At 41.6% G+C, this 14,639-nt stretch overlaps 1 protein-coding gene across 1 annotated transcript in view; it reads left to right on the top strand.

Annotated features, from left to right (window-relative positions):
• The window catches only part of slc2a9l2 (solute carrier family 2 member 9, like 2), a 224,003-nt gene that overhangs the window by 163,581 nt on the left and 45,783 nt on the right, over positions 1 to 14,639 (top strand). The gene's annotated exons all lie outside the window — the stretch shown is intronic.

Here is a 14,639-nt window from a genome sequence, read left to right as displayed (position 1 = left end):
TGTAATCGCAGCAAAAGGTGGCGCTACAAAGTATTAACTTAAGGGGGCTGAATAATTTTGCACGCCCAATTTTTCAGTTTTTGATTTGTTAAAAAAGTTTGAAATATCCAATAAATGTCATTCCACTTCTTGATTGTGTCCCACTTGTTGTTGATTCTTCACAAAAAAATACAGTTTTATATCTTTATGTTTGAAGCCTGAAATGTGGCAAAAGGTCGCAAAGTTCAAGGGGGCCGAATACTTTCGCAAGGCACTGTATATACACCAGTTCTGAAAGGCTCCAGAGTCTGCAACACCACTAAGCAAGGGGTATCACCAAGCAAGCAGCACCATGAAGACCAAGGATCTCTCCAAACAGGTCAGGGACAAAGTTGTAGAGAAGTACAGATCAGGGTTGGCAGACCAGGCAAGGAGGGCATTAATCAGAGAGGCAACAAAGAGACCAAAGAAAACCCTGAAGGAGCTGCAAAGCTCCACAGCGGAGATTGGAGTATCTGTCCAAATGACCACTTTAAGCCGTACACTCCACAGAGCTGAGCTTTACGGAAGAGTAGCCAGAAAAAAAGCCATTGCTTAAAGAAAAAATTAAGCACACGTTTGGTTTTCGCCAAAAGGCATGTGGGAGACAACATATTGAAGAAGGTACTCTAGTCAGATGAGACTAAAATTGAGCTTTTTGGCCATCAAGGAAACGCTATGCCTGGCGCAAACCCAACACCTCTCATCACCCCGAGAACATCACCCCCACAGTGAAGCATGGTGGTGGCAGCATGATGCTGTGGGGATGTTTTTAATCGGTCGGGACTGGGAAGCTGGTCAGAATTGAAGGAATGGTATATGGGGCTAAATACAGGGAATTCTTGAGGGAAACCTGTTTGTTTTCCAGAGATTTGAGACTTGGACGGAGGTTCACCTTCCAGCAGGAGAATGACCCTAAGCATACTGCAAAAACAACACTTGAGTGGTTTAAGGGGAAACATTTAAATGTCTTGGAATGGCCTCGTCAAAGCCCAGACCTCAATCCAGATTGCTGTACACCAGCGGAACCCATCCAACTCGAAAGAGCTGGAGCAGTTTTGTCTTGGAGAATGGGTAAAAATCCCAGTGACTAGATATGCTAAGCTTATAGAGACGTACCCAAAGAGACTTGCAGCTGTAATTGCTGCAAAAGGTGGCTCTACAAAGTAGCGACTTTGGGGGGTGAATAGTTTTTTTGGTCTTATTTCTTGTTTGTTTCACAAATCAAATCAAATTTTATTGGTCACATACACATGGTTAGCAGATGTTAATGTGAGTGTAGCGAAATGCTTGCAGTAATATCTAACAAGTAATCTAACAATTTCACAACAACTACCTTTTACACACAAGTGTAAAGGAATGAATAAGAGTATGTACATCTTAAATATATGGATGAGCGATGGCCGAACGGCATAGGCAAGATGCAGTAGATGGTATAGAGTACAGTATATACATATGAGATGAGTAATGTAGGGTATGTAAACATTATATAAAGTGGCATTGTTTAAAGTGACTAGTGATACATTTATTACATCCAATTTTTTATTATTAAAGTGGCTAGAGATTTGAGTCAGTATGTTGGCAGCAGCCACTCAATGTTAGTGATGGCTGTTTAACAGTCTGATGGCCTTGTGATAGAAGCTGTTTTCCAGTCTCTCGGTCCCAGCTTTGATACACCTGTACTGACCTCGCCTTCTGGATGATAGCGGGGTGAACAGGCAGTGGCTCGGGTGGTTGTTGTCCTTGATGATCGTTTTGGCCTTCCTGTGACATCGGGTGGTGTAGGTGTCCTGAAGGGCAGGTAGTTTGCCCCTGGTGATGTATTGTGCAGACCTCACTACCCTCTGGAGAGCTTTACAGTTGTGGGCGGAGCAGTTGCAATCGAGATGCTCTCGATTGTGTATCTGTTAAAGTTTGAGTGTTTTTTGTGACAAATTTCTTCAGCCTCCTGAGGTTGAAGAGGCGCTGTTGTGCCTTCTTCACCATGCTGTCTGTGTGGGTGGACCATTTCAGTTTGTCCATGATGTGTGCGCCGAGGAACTTAACTTTCCAACTTCTCCACTACTGTTCCGTCGATGTGGATAGGGGGTGCTCCCTCTGCTCTTTCCTGAAGTCCACAATCATCTCCTTTGTTTTGTTGACGTTGAGTGTCAGGTTATTTTCCTGACACCACACTTCGAGGGCCCTCACCTCCTCCCTGTAGGCCGTCTCACCGTTGTTGGTTATCAAGTCTACCACTGTAGTGTCATCTGCAAACTTGATGATTGAATTGGGTGGGTGAAAAGGGAGTACAGGAGAGGGCTGAGAACGCACCCTTGTAGGGCCCCAGTGTTGAGGATCAGCGGGGTGGAGATGTTGTTTCCTACCCTCACCACCTGGGGGCGTCCTGTCAGAGTCCAGGACCCAGTTTTTTATTTTTGTAGTCCGTGATTGACTGTAGACCCTGCCACTCATGTCTGAGCCATTGAATTGCGACTCTACTTTGTCTCTATACTGACACTTAGCTTGTTTGATTGCCTTGCGGAGGGAATCACTACACTGTTTGTATTCGGTCATGTTTCCGGTCGCCTTGCCCTGATTAAAAGCAGTGGTTCGCGCTTTCAGTTTTGCGCGAATGCTGCCGTCAATCCATGGTTTCTGGTTGGGGAAGATTTTAATAGTCGCCATGAGTACAACATCACCAATGCACTTGCTAATTAACTCGCTCACTTAATCAGCGTATACATCAATGTTGTTGTTCGATGTTATCCGGAACATATCCCAGTCCACGTGATCGAAGCAATCTTAAAGCGTGGAATCAGATTGGTCGGACCAGCGTTGAACAGACCTGAGCATGGGCGTTTCCTGTTTTAATTTCTGTCTATAGGCTGGGAGCATCAAAATCAAACAAAGGTCGTGGTCAGATTTGCCGAAAGGAGGGCGAGGGAGGGCTTTGTATGCATCGCAGAAGTTAGAGTAACAATGCTTCAGAATGTTACCAGCCCAGGTCACGCATTCGATATGCTGATTAAAATTTAGGGAGCCTTGTTTTCAGATTAGCCTTGTTAATGTTCCCAGCTACAATACATGCCGCCTCAGGATATGTGGTTTCCAGTTTACATAGATTCCAATGAAGTTCTTTCATGGCCGTCGAGGTGTATGCTTGGGGGGATATACACGACTGTGATTATAATCTAAGAGAATTCTCTTGGTAGATAATGTGGTCGGCATTTGATTGTAAGGAATTCTAGATCAGGTGAACAAAAGGACTTGAGTTCCTGTATGTTGTTATGATCACACCACGACTTGTTAATCATAAGGCATACACCTCCGCCCTTCTTCTTACCAGAGAGATGTTTGTTTCTGTCGGCGCGATGCGTGAAAAAAACAGGTGGCTGTACCGACTCTGATAACGTATCCCGAGTGAGCCATGTTTCCGTGAAACAGAGAATGTTACAATCTCTGATGTCTCTCTGGAAGGCAACACTTGCTCGGATTTCGTCTACCTTGTTGTCAAGAGACTGGACATTGGCGAGTAGCATACTCGGGAGCATTGGGCGACGTGCCCGTCTACGGAGCCTGACCAGAAGACCGCTCCGTCTGCCCCTTCTGCGGCGCCATTGTTCTGGGTCGCCTGCTGGGATCTGATCCATTGTCCTGGGTGGTGGACCAAACAGAGGATCTGCTTCGGGAAAGTCCTATTCCTGGTCATAATGTTGGTAAGTTGACGTTGCTCTTATATCCAGTAGTTCCTCCCGGCTGTATGTAATAAGACTTAAGATTTCCAATTAAAACATATTTTGCATCTTCAAAGTGGTAGGCATGTTGTGTAAATCAAATGATTCAACCCCCCCCCCCCCCCCCCAAGAAATCTATTTTAATTCCAGTTTATAAGGCAACAAAATAGGAAAAATGCCAAGGGCGATAAATACTTTCGCAAGTCATCTAAAGTGTAATGATATCATAAAATCATCAGGATAAAAAAGACACACATTGCTGTTGAACCAGCCTTCGTTATAGTAGGCCTAAGCAAGGGCTTGTGTTTTGAACAAGACATTTTTACAGGTTACAGTAAACTTCTAAATTGTCATGTCTCGTTTCATGATGGGCATGGTCATTTAGGATTTTACTTACGTCCAAAACAGGACCTGGATGGCTAAAATAATGTAGGCCTGCCTAAAATACATAGATAAAAAGGGAATGTCATCTCACCGTTTTACTCCTCTCAAACTTGATGTTCTAATAAAGCTTTGGTGATTTAAGATTTATTTCCAAGCTGTCTCAGGAGCCAAACCCTCTTTCGACAGTCTTGACTACTTCGCTATTGCATTGGGCAGACAAAAAAAGCAGTCATTGAGAGGAGGGGAGGCTATGCTTGGTTTTTAATGAAATAAAACAAGATGGTAAACAACGTGAGTTTTTTATGGCTACTCTTGTTCGATGCGCATATGGGCAGTCTGTGTCACGTCTGGATGGGTTGCGTTTCCCCTGTCAAAATTCATACCATGACTAACTGCGTAAAACCAACTTTTGGTTGGTCTTAAATATCCCTATTAGCTGCCTGAAATGATTACTTTAGATCATGTTTTTAAGAACAAAACTCAAATATTCCCACCCTGCCCATCTGAGCCCAAGCGAGCTGCTATAAGACAGGTAAGTTGCAGAACCTGAAGTTAATGCTGGAAAATGCCAATGCTCCAGTTTTTACATGACGAAATTGCAAACGTGCGTTTGACACTAGCCTTAACACCAGCCGAAAATAGAGCCCACAGGGTCTTAATAGGGCGTTGGGCCACCGCGAGCCACCAGAACAGCTTCAATGCACCTTGGCATAGATGCTACAAGTGTCTGGAACTCTATTGGAGGGATTTGACACTATTCTTCCACAAGAAATTCCATAAATGCTTTCGCAGGCACTGCTCCAGAATTTCACATTAGTGTTCAGTTGGGTTGAGATCTGGTGACTGAGACACACACACCCTTTAAACCCCCTATGCTCCTTTGAGACCCCTCTTTCAAAGTCACTGAGATCTCTTCTAGCCATGGTAGCCAAATGAATGGGCAACTGGGCATTTGTATACATGAGCCTGAGCATGATCGGATTGTAATTGCTTAATTAACTCAGAAACCACACCTGTGTGGAAGCACCTGCTTTCAATATACTTTGTGTCCCTCATTTACTTAAGTGTTTCTTTTATTTTGGCAGTTACCTGTCAATATGCTAAGCATGAAATAAGGATTAACCACTAGTATACAAATGTAATACAACCACATCCCTAACATGCAGTCATTGGTCTGCACTCAGCAGACCACTGGTAACAGTCACAGCAACCTATCTAAAGGGAGAAATCATCCAATTCCGCTGTCCTTCCCCTTAACCAATGCAGAATGCCCTTGACACAAAGAGAGGCACTGTCAAGGTTAATTGGGATGTTGGGCTGCCGGAGGCTATAATTTAGACAAACGTCTGTGTTAAACTGTAGCAGATGAGAAGGCACTGCATCTCAGTGGTAGAGGCATCACTAAAGACCCTGTTTCGATTCCAGGCTGTATCACATAGGGCGGCACACAATTGGCCCAGCGTCGTCCGGGTTTGGCCCATGTAAATAAGAATTTGTTCTTAACTGACTTGCCTAGTTAAAGGTTAAATACAAATAAATAAATACAAAAGTTGTGTGGTGTCAAATGCAGCTGTTTTTTTCATCTCAATATCAAATAATTTCTGGGTAACAATGTGATTACTGTGATTGTTTTCAATGAAATTGATCAAAAAGAAACAAATCACTTCTTTGCAAAGGGCAATTTCTCAAGCAAGAATTTAGCTTAGACTGTCTGGGAGTGGTTTGAATGGGGAAGGGAAAACTGAAAATTATGTTTTTGGCAGATAGGTTTGGTTCTCATTGGTCTATTAACTCATTTTCCCCATGGTGATGTCACCATGGAAGGACAAAACTCAATCTCAGCAAAACAGCCTGAGATTTCAGGTGGTCTTTTCAAACAGCTCTTAGACTGAAAGGTCATTATCATCATTTGACTGCACTGGGCCTTTAACCATTTTGGTCAGATCCCCTCTGGGGGGAACAAAGGCTATGTATACATTGAGGACTTCACACACTGAACTGGTTGTGTTTTGATTTGCCTTCATCTGAGATGTTTGCATTTCAACACGATACTGTAATTGTTCCCCCTGAGATTGAGATGAGAGGTGGTGATAATGAGATCGGTGTGATATGTAAGAGATTTGTCATTATTCAGGGTTTCAGCGCATAAAGGAGATGAACCCATTGGGATTCCAAATTGACTTGCAGTTGCAGCCCTTCTGGTTTTTGAAAGGGTTCAAGGACTCTTTTACCTTTCCCTTTTTTTCTATCACTGCCCAAGGGGAGGTCACAGTTTTCCAAAGTGATTCTAATGTTCAAACCCCTCAATCTCAGGTCTGAAGGTGTAAATACTCAAACAAAGGAGGCCACTGATAGATCATCATAGCTTAGTCTTACTATGTCAGTGGGAAAATTATATAAAACAGCTGGCATACTGAGAAAGCATACTGAAGCAACGGTAACACATGGGAAGGAATGAACACTATAATACGCTTGCTTACACACTGGAAAAAACATGACACAAAACACAATGAATGAATGAATGCCCATAGACCTTTGTTTTTGGTACAGTGTTGGGGTGTAGACCATCCGATGTGATAAAACTAATCTGCTTTTGCAATGTTACAAATGATCAAAGCTCTCTAGATTTCCCATTTGGTTAATGCACCTTTGTTTCATTAATCCTCTTGTGCAGAAAATGTTCCTTTTTCCAAGATCTTGAGCTGTAAAAGAACCACAATCATAGATATTGCTACTTTATAAGCAATCAGAAGCATTCATGTACAAATTCCAGGCTTGGTTTGTATCTGCTGACACAGTATGCCATTTAGCCCTCACTTGTGCACACCCCCATACACACAGGTCTATGTGCTACATTTTCATTGGAACAGGTGAAGATGATGGCTTTTCCTCATCTCGTGCCATACGCCATGGACACATTAGACCTGGCCCGGTTTCCAAATAGCGATGGAACTTGGGCTTTTAACAATGCATCTTTCCTACAATGGCTGAAGATGTAACATGTGTTTCCTAAAACACCACCCAGAGAGAACGGTTTCTAAAGCTGTGTTAACCAGTGGAAGTTTGAAGTGACTCTCATCCTATTTATTTGCATATCCAAATTGAATCTGTTCTTTTTCGTGCATTCTGAACAGCCAAAAAGCACATGGAATCTGATATTTCAAGACACATTTCAAACCCCCTTGGTAGGTGGTTTGAAGTCAGATATTTAAATCTGATTCCTGCCCAGTTAGCACAGTGGATTTGGGCCGATTGAGGCTGAGAGTCGGGGCACTCAGCTGAGAGTCAGACTCGGCCGACGTCATGTTGCCCGAGTCTGGGCCGCCTTCGGCAGTATTACTTATGGCTAGGATGTGGGGGGGATTGAGCTCAGGCCAATTCCGGTTTGAGTTATCCGGCCCAAATGTATTACCTGGGGCTCAGGCCGATTCCGTTGAGAGTTATCTGGCCCAAATGTATTATTTACGGCTCGGGCCGATTGGGGCTACTCTCTGGCAGATGATTACACAGGCTGATTTATTTATTTATTTATTTATTTCCCCCCCCATATTTTCTTCATTCTTTCTGTGATCAAAAAATACAATTAACATTTAAATGAAATTCTTTGAGTCCTGTGTAGTATTTTAGTATTTTGATACTTTCTGCAAAGCAATTGATAAGCATTAAAAACCTTGTGGATGGAACTTCCCGAGTTGCGCCTAGCGGTCTAAGACACTGCATCGCAGTGCAAACTGTGTTTCTACAGATGCTGGTTCGCGACCGGGAGACACATGAGGCGACGCACAATTGGCCAAGCGTCGTCTGAGTTAGGGGAGGGTTTGGCCGGCCGGGATGTCCTCCCATCGAGCTGTAGCGACTCCTGTGACAGGCTAGGCGCATGCACACTGACACGGTCACACGGTATGGTGTTTCCTCTTGAGACAAAATGTTTTTTTTGTGGATGGGTATAATTTGAATGTATAAAATGTATAATAGTCATATTTAAAATTACTAAATCAGTTAATTTTGTATACATTTATTTAAATTTGTGTCAGGTCGCTTCTGGGTGGATTCTGGTAAGATGCTGGCAAAGTTGGTTGAATTCTGGTAGATGGAAACGGACCAATTCTGGGCAGTCATTCATTTTGATTCCTGGCCGAGTCCGACACCCGATTCCGGGCCGATTCAATCAGTTGGCCGTTTATGGGCCGATTCCTCATTGCTAGCTGGGTGGCCATGTGACCAATTTATTTCCCCACAAGTGGTTTTTAGACTGGTTTGGCATATCTTGTTGCTTGCTAGCTACTTTGTTGACCGTTTGACAAGAACATGTGGTAGCTAACTAGCTTGTTACTGTACTTGTTTACCGACAAATTAGTGAATGTGCTAAAAAGCTAAATAGCTACCTAGCTAGCTAGTTGACTGCTGTGGCTAGCCAAAAAGGACTTGTTTTGGAAGTTGGATCATCCTATCCTTTGAGGCCTTAAAAGTCTTCTTACACTATGATTTTGAACATTCTAAGAATCTGGGAAACATCCATGGCAGGCATTGTTGTCAGCTTGCTACATAACTTCTGTACTATGACAACAAACATAGCCATGTCAGCAAATGACTACTGTCTGAACACACACACATCCGATTTGGTCACTTGAAACTTGCTGTTTGGACAGTCAGTAATCATAAATGGATTTGAAAAACAAAACTGATTTGAGCATTAAGGTCTGCAGTGTAATCAAGGCTTAAGTGTGTCGTTGGAGCATGTGTCTATGCTGTTCGGAGCTAAAGAAAGTGAGTGCTGCTCTCAGATCAGCTTTCTCCATTCAAATCTTTCCTTAATATTATCATTATTTCACACCCTTACAAAAAAATATAGCAGTTTTGAAACTGCAGTAAATGTGCAGTAACTGCGGTCGACTGTGGTATTTTGAATGCAGTAATTGCAGGATAACTGCTGTATACTGCAGTTATACTGCACTGTAACTGCAGTCACACTGCAAAATTCATGCAGCTAAGAAAACAGTGTTATTTTGGACGCAGTATTTGAAGCATACTGAAGTTATACTGCACTCTAACTACAGTTATACTACAGTGTACTGCAGTTATACAGCACTCGAACTGCAATCTTTTTTCATTAGGGCAATACTCACAACGGATCAGCTTCTAGAGATATACAGTGCGTTCGGGAAGTATTCAGACCCCTTGACTTTTTCCATTAAAAAAATTCCTCATCAATCTACACAAAGAGACTTTTATCTCCCTCACCAACTTCAAACATCTGCTATCTGAGCAGCTAACCGATCGCTGCAGCTGTACATAGTCTATCGGTAAATAGCCCACCCATTTTTACCTACCTCATCCCCATACTGTTTTTATTTATTTTATTTTCTGCTCTTTTGCACACCAATATCTCTACCTGTACATGACCATCTGATCATTTATCACTTCAGTGTTAATCTGCAAAATTGTAATTATTCCCCTACCTCCTCATGCCTTTTGCACACAATGTATATAGACTCTCCTTTTTTCTACTGTATTATTGACTTGTTAATTGTTTACTCCATGTGTAACTCTGTGTTGTCTGTTCACACTGCTATGCTTTATCTTGGCCAGGACGCAGTTGCAAATGAGAACTTGTTCTCAACTAGCCTACCTGGTTAAATAAAGGTGAAATAAAAAAATAAAATAAAAAATAATGCCCCATAATGACAAATCAAAAACAGGTTTTTCAACATTTTTGCTAAATAATATACACATATAAACAGAAATACCTTATTTACGTAAGTATTCAGACCCTTTGCTATGCAGATCTGCAGAGAAGAATGGGAGAAACTACAGGTGTGCCGAGCTTGTAGTGTCATACCCAAGAAGACTCGAGGCTGGAATCACTGCCAAAGGTGCTTCTACAAAGTACTGAGTAAAGGGTCTGAATACTTATTAAATGTAATATTTTCGTTTTTTATATATATAAATTAGCAAAAATATATTAAAACCTGTTTTTGCTTTGTCATAATGGGGTATTGTGTGTAGATTGAGGGAGAAAAAACAATTTAATACATTTTAGAATAAGGCTGTGTGGGGGGAAAAGACAAGGGGTCTGAATACTTTCCGAATGCACTATATTACCACCTACGGCTGCAAATATTGAGGGAGTTTATTCTAATGCTTAGCTTACCAAATAAAAATGCACTAAATCACAGACACATCATAAAATTACAGAAAGTAGACTACATGTAGCAAAATAGAACTCAATTGATTGAACATGAAATGTTTCAATATGATTGAAAACACCTATAGTCCACTGTTTATATTTCAATGCAATCATCTCGGTTTTCATTTGAAGAATCATTTAACATGTCGCTTGTTCGTATCAATTGCAAAGACATTGGCAACTTCGTATTTGTTGTCTTTTGTTCTAAAGTTATTGGTGATCACAGAGAGAAGGATCAACCATGTGATTCTACATCATTGCGCACATGTTAGACCACACATCATGAAATATATTGAGACAAATTACAGAAAGTAGCCTTTATCAAAATAGAACTCAATTGATTGAACATGAAATGTATTTCAATATGATTGAAAACACCTATAGCCTGCTGTTTATAATTGAATGCAATCATCTGTTTTCATTTGAAGAATCTTGGCTGTGTCATTTTAGGCGGAAATTGAAAAAAAGGGTCCCATCCTTAACTGTGCTATTTTGTTAGTTTTTTCACATTATTTGTAACTTATTTTGTACATAATGTTGCTGCTACAGTCTTGTATGTCCGAAAAGAGCTACTGGACATCAGAACAGCGATTACTCACCTTGAACTGGACAAATAATTTTTCTTTAACGAGTCGGACAAGAGGGATTTTACTCCAGACACCGAGAAGGCCCTCATCCCCGTCATTTGCAGGAAAAAGAGACACGGGTATCGCGGAAGGAGGTCGGGGAGCCTTGTGAGGATATGGCGGCGAGTGTCCTTTACCATTGGTACTATTGGCCAACATACAACCGTTGGATAATGAAGTGGACGAATTACAAGCATGTACAGTGCCTTGCGAAAGTATTCGGCCCCCTTGAACTTTGCGACCTTTTGCCACATTTCAGGCTTCAAACATAAAGATATAAAACTGTATTTTTTTGTGAAGAATCAACAACAAGTGGGACACAATCATGAAGTGGAACGACATTTATTGGATATTTCAAACTTTTTTAACAAATCAAAAACTGAAAAATTGGGCGTGCAAAATTATCCTGGACAAAAGGAACACCTATATGAGAATGCTATTCATTGACTACAGCTCAGCATTCAACACCATAGTGCCCTCAAAGCTCATCACTAAGCTAAGGACCCTGGGACTAAACACCTCCATCTGCAACTGGATCCTGGACTTCCTGACGGGCCTCCCCAGGTGGTAAGGGTAGATAACAACACATCCGCCACGCTGATCTTCAACACGGGGGCCCTTCAGGGGTGCGTGCTCAGTCCCCTCCTGTACTCCCTATTAAACTCATGACTGCATGGCCAGGCACGACTCCAACACCATCATTACGTTTGCCGATGACACAACAGTGGTAGGCCTGATCACCGATAACGACGAGACAGCCTATATGTAGGAGGTCAGAGACCTGGCCGTGTGGTGCCAGGACAACAACCTCTCCCTCAACGTGATCAAGACAAAGGAGATTATTGTGGACAACAGGAAAAAGAGGACCTAGCATTCTCCTCGACGGGGCTGTAGTGGAGCAGGTTGAGAGCTTCAAGTTCCTTGGTGTCCATATCATCCAACAAACTAACATGGTCCAAGCACACCAAGACAGTCGTGAAGAGGGCATGACAAAACTTATTCCCCCTCAGGAGACTGAAAAGATTTGGCACCTCTGTTTGTTGGAGACAGGTATATAATGGAGGTGGCAGACAGAAAAAGGCAGCCTTGCTCGCCCTGTTGTGACGAGGTTTGCTAGCTGGCACTAATGGCTACTGCCGTCAACACAGTTGTCAACCCTACCATCGAGAGTCCATTTTTACATTTATGCTAAGGGATTTTTGCACTAGCAAAAGTAATTGAACACTGCAACAAACATACTAAAGCAGTTATTTGACTTATTATAAGGCTGTATAGACAGGCCTCAATGTTTTGACCAGGATCATTAATCTCCCATTAAGGCCAGGTGGCAGAGAGGCCTTTAACTTAAAAGAGCTGCTGCCATTTATTGGCTTCATTAGTAGAAGGTCCACAGTAATAAAGAGATTTTAAGAGGCAATGAGCAAAATACAAATGTTTCTGTTAGACAATCATCAGTGTTAGACAATCATCATCTGCAACACAAAGTTAAAAAAGAGTTCGACAGTTGGTGAATTTGGAGACTTTGCAGTTGATGGCAAGTTTAACAATATATAAGAAAACATAGTTCACATGTACAAAATGCTTTGTCTCCTATTAAAATACTTTGAATATGAATGGGTGGATGAGGAACTCATCAGAATGGATGAGAAACCGAATGTGTGCTGGTAAAATATATGCAGACATGGTATCAAATGCTGTGCAAGATGTAATAGCTATTATAACCAGTATTACCCAAAGGATTCAACATTTCATTGTAGCGCCATGTGTGTTGTCTATGCAGCGTGTTATTGACAACATTGTGATGGATTCTTTCTCTCCGCTTCACATCATCTCGTGCAATTAAACTGATCCATTGTGATGTTATTCAATGGCAGCTGGTCTCTTGGATTTCATTAGAAAGTTCCTGCATGACTTCTCTTCTGCTGTCAGTATGGATAGGTGGTTCCATTGTCTGCTAGCATCAGACCATCCATAGCCACAAAGCACACCTGATTGCACTTGATCAGTTATTGATGTGTCACTCTCATACGTGTCTGTCAGAACAAAAAGGGATTTGAGGAGATAGACAGCTTTTGGGCTCCCTCGTTTATAATGCATCACTTCTAATCTGTTTATTGGATTAGTGGCAATGGACTGGGGATTGAGAGAAATGGCCTATTCGTAATATAAATGCCAGCTGCTGGGTACAGGTTGTTGAAGCATTTGACAGCTCAACCTGACCTTAAAAATTAGTAGGCCATCCACAATGCTAGGTTACATACTTTGTTTATTAGTTGAGATAGCTACTTTTTACAACATGAAAGGTGGTGTTCAGGTTAGTGTTTCTTGGCTTTTGGCCTTGGGGAAATTAGACTTTAATCAAAGCTGACTGTTTTGGCCTTCAGGAAAAGACCTGTGTCAAAAGCTTGAATCCCCCTTGGCTAGGGTTCAAATATATTAGTGTGAAGGCAGGACTAGCATTATGGGCGGGACTTAGGGGGCTTGGCCTTGTCTGTTTAAAATATACAAATTTGTATACTTTTTTGGACCGAGATGCTCGCCGACAGAAAGACAAATCAATCTCAGATAAAGCATCAGAGCGAGCGAAACAGTGCCCCTCTGTCTCTGTATGTGTAGCCAGTAGTGTAATTTACTTAAGTACTTATGTAGTTTTGTGGGGTATCTAAGTTTTACTATTTTATATAAACACATTTTTACACATTTTACTTTTACTCCACTACATTCCTAAATAAAATAATGTGCTTTTTTTTCATATTTTCCTTGAAACCCAAAAGTTTTGGTACATTTCGGATGCATAGCATGGCAGGAAAATGGTCCAATTCACACAGTTATCAAGAGAACATCCCTGGTCATCCCTACTGCCTCTGATTTGGCAGATTCACGAAACACAAATGTTTAGTTTGTAAATGATGACTGACTGTTGAAGTGTGCCCCTGGCTATCCGTAAATTTAAAAAAACAAGAAAATCGTGCCGTCTGGTTTGCTTAATCTAAGGAGTCATTTTTGTGTTAATCTTTTGTGTTAATATTGTCTGGCCAAAAATAGTATGGCATGTCATGGGCTACATATAGTAAGACAGTGGGGCACTATTTTGCTCGCTTTTTTTAAGTTATTTGTTTGACAATCTGGTGAAAACATGATTGGTTGTGTTCATGCCTCATTAAAAGGTAATGCATGTTTACAGGTATATTACAAAAAAAATGTGTGTTCTGGTGCCGGCCCAGTGTGGAGGTTAAATCAATTATTGTACAATTGTCCTTTTATCATTACAAAGGGTAACATAGGTGAGCAGTACCACACAATCGGCAAAAAGTATATATTTGTATTTGTTTGTGTTTCATAAGTTACATTAAACAATGTATGGGTCAAAGCCGGTGTCTATTCCATAAGTTAAAGCTATGACGTTGAAATGCCTATTTACTCTGTTCCATCTCACTCCGCAATTCACTGTCTCATCAGCCCAGCCAGATACTGTAACAAGCATCTAGACATTATCTCCCATTTCTTTTAGACTAGAAAGGGGTTTTTAATAGCGGAGATCTGTATGAAACTTGCTGTCTGTCTCCGACATTTGCACCATTGTTTCAATATTGAAATGAGATCTCCAGCTGCTCCATACAGTAGTGAACATATAGTGGTCTGGAGTCTGGACGAGACAGACAGGCAAACAGTTTTTCTCAGCCAGTAGAAATCATGAATCGGCATCAT

Source organism: Oncorhynchus mykiss, chromosome 17 (assembly GCF_013265735.2).
Source record: "Oncorhynchus mykiss isolate Arlee chromosome 17, USDA_OmykA_1.1, whole genome shotgun sequence".
NCBI classification, from domain to species: Eukaryota; Metazoa; Chordata; class Actinopteri; order Salmoniformes; family Salmonidae; genus Oncorhynchus; species Oncorhynchus mykiss.
This window is presented reverse-complemented; position numbering and strand designations above follow the sequence as displayed.